Source organism: Phocoena sinus, chromosome X, assembly GCF_008692025.1.
Source record: "Phocoena sinus isolate mPhoSin1 chromosome X, mPhoSin1.pri, whole genome shotgun sequence".
Lineage (NCBI taxonomy): Eukaryota > Metazoa > Chordata > Mammalia > Artiodactyla > Phocoenidae > Phocoena > Phocoena sinus.
The window spans coordinates 108,731,932-108,734,919 of NC_045784.1; the positions used below are offsets into that span (position 1 = coordinate 108,731,932).

General features: G+C 40.9%; 1 pseudogene; it reads left to right on the forward strand.

The window, feature by feature from the left end:
- Nucleotides 1–371: 371 nt before the first annotated feature.
- On the forward strand, nucleotides 372–1,364 carry LOC116747183 (annotated as a pseudogene).
- Nucleotides 1,365–2,988: the final 1,624 nt, after the last annotated feature.

Sequence of the window (2,988 nt, forward strand, 5' to 3'; positions counted from 1 at the left end):
GAAGGACTCTCTGGCTGACTGTGACAATTAGTCACGTCTGGTGAACCCAATATCAACACTTGTTGCCTCCTGTAATAAGGACAAACGACTTCTTTTACTCTTCTGCTTTCTAGGTCTCTTTCTGGTACATCTCATTGGCAGAATCTAAATTATATCTAGAACCTTACTGGCAAAGATGTGAAAATGGTTCATTAGGGCAAATCGCGAGTCCTTGCATGACAATGTAGTGGCAACTGTTTCACTTAAATTTGAAGAGCAGCACCCCAGTGAGGCGCTGAGCAGCCCCACCACCGCAGCTGGCCTTGTGACCATCCCAGCCCGGGAGGAGCCGCAGCTGCCAGCTGCCGGCCCCAGTCACCTTCACCGCAGCCATGAGCAGCGAGACCCAGCAGCCGCCCGCCGCCCCCGCCCTCAGCACTGCAGACCCCGAGCCGGGTCTGATGGGCAGCGGTGCAGGGAGCGGTGGCCCCGGCGACCTCACATTGGCGGTGCCTAACGGCGGCGACAAGGTCATCGCAACGAAGGTTTTGGGAACAGTAAAATGGTTCAACGTAAGAAACGGATATGGCTTCATCAAGAGGAATGCCACCAAGGAAGATGTATTTGTACACCAGACTGCCATAAAGAAGAACCCCAGGAAGTACCTTCGCAGCATAGGAGACAGAGAGACTGTGGAGTTTGATCTTGTTGAAGGAGAAAAGGACGCGGAGACAGCAAATGTTACAGGCCCTTGTGGAGTTCCAGCGCAAGGCGGTACATGTGCACCAGACCGTAACCATTATAGACGCTCTCCACATCGCAGGGGTCTTCCACTCAACCACCAGCAGAATTACCAGAATAGTGTGAGTGGGGAAAAGGATGAGGGATCGGAGAGTGCTCCCGAAGGCCAGGCCCCACCGCAGGTGAAGGTTCCCACCTTACTACATGCGGAGACCCTATGGGTGATGACCACTGTATTCCAACCCTCCTGTGCAGGTTGGAGGGTGCTGACAACCAGGGTGCAGGGGAACAAGGTAGACCAGTGAGACAGAATATGTATCAGGGTTATAGACCATGATACCACAGGGGCCCTCCTGGCCAAAGACAGCCCAGAGAGGATGGCAATGAAGATGAGAAAAAATCAAGGAGATGAGACCCAAGGTCAGCAGCCGCCTCAATGTCTGTACCGCCGCAACTTCAATTACTGACGCAGACGCCCAGAAAACCCTAAACCACGAGACGGCAAAGAGACAAAAGCAGCCTATCCACCAGCTGAGAATTCATCTGCTACGAGGCTGAGCAGGGCAGGGCTGAGTAAATGTCCACTTATCATCTCTACCATCATCCGGTTTAGTCATCCAACAAGAAGAAATGAATATGAATAAGAAATGAACAAAAGATTGGAGCCCAAGACCGTAAGTGCTTGCTTTTTGCCTGTTGACCAGATAACCAGAACTATCTGCGTTATCTATGCAGCATGGGGTTTTTATTATTTTTACCTAAAGACGTCTCTTTTTGGTAATGAAGAACATTTTTTTTAAAGCCTTGTTTTTCTCAATACACTTTTAAAGGTTTTTAAATTGTTTAATATCTGGTCAAGTTTGAGATTTTTAAGAACCTCATTTTTAATTTGTAATAAAAGTTTACAGCTTGATTTTTTTCAAAAAAGTCAAACTGCAAGCACCTATTAATAAATATCTTAAAAATTAAATTAAAAAAACAGCACGATGCAAAAGAAGTCTTAATAATGAAAACATGATTATGGAAGTTTAAGGTAATTAGGAGATAATATCAGGAAGTTAAAAATAAATACCATTTTCAACCTAGCACACACATACACGAATGTGTGTGTGTGTGTGTGTGTGTGTGTGTGTGTGTGTGTGTGTGTATCCTTCACACAAGAAATGGAGATACAAGAGCAATGACCTAAGGTTTTAGCAGCACTGTATCTTTTGTTTAAGGAGAGATCCATGAGTGGATATGAAGATTAGAAATAGTCTAGTGCTCAAGGTTTTACTGTCTAATGGGAAAGTCAAATCCTATTTAAATTGATAAATCTAGAAAATAATGAACATTCAACAAATCCAACTCTAACAGTAAAAGCATATACAGTAAGATCAATATAATAAGAATAATATGAACATTTTTAATCTGGAAAGACCATATTTTTGTTATTTGAAAATTTCTCTTAATATTTAAATACAATATGCATATACAATATACAATGTACAATATTTTATTGATGCATAAATCATAAGTGTACAGTTAGATGAATTTTCTCAAAGTGAATATATGGATAACCATCATTCAGGCCAAGAAATATAATGTTTTCAGCAGCACTGAAGCACAGTCACCCAAGAATGACCACTATCTTGACTTTAAGCATCACGAATTAGTTCTCCTTGGTTTTAAACTTTATATATATACAGTAGAATGAATACACAAGCTTTAGTATATTCAAAGAATGGAAACTGCACAGCAATGAGAGTGAACACACTAGGAAAGAAAGGGAAGTCCTGGGCTATTGAGTTTACATATTAGTCAACTATATTAGCTATTGCCAAATGCTTTTCCAAAGTGAATCTAACAGTTTATTCTCCTACCAGGAGTATGTAGGAAATCAGCCTGTTTTACATCCTAACCAAAACTTGGTACTATCTGCTTTTAAAATTTTAACCATTATTATGAGCATTTAATAGTTTCTCAATCTGATTTTAATTAACATTCCTCTGATGACTAATTGATGCTGACTACATGTTAATATGTTTACTGGAGATTTGGAATCATCTATATGGAAGAACCTGTTCAAGTCAGATTATCAGTCTTTTATTAAATCGATTTGAAGAAGTTCATTATATATTTTGGAAGGAAATCCTTTATTGGATATCTGTATTCCTTCTTTTTACCAGAGCAAACATTGATCTACTGTGCAATTCTCCATCATAACCGTTCTATCATTTTCTTCCCATACGTGCTGCCAAATCTGAATTTCATGTCATCATCACATAG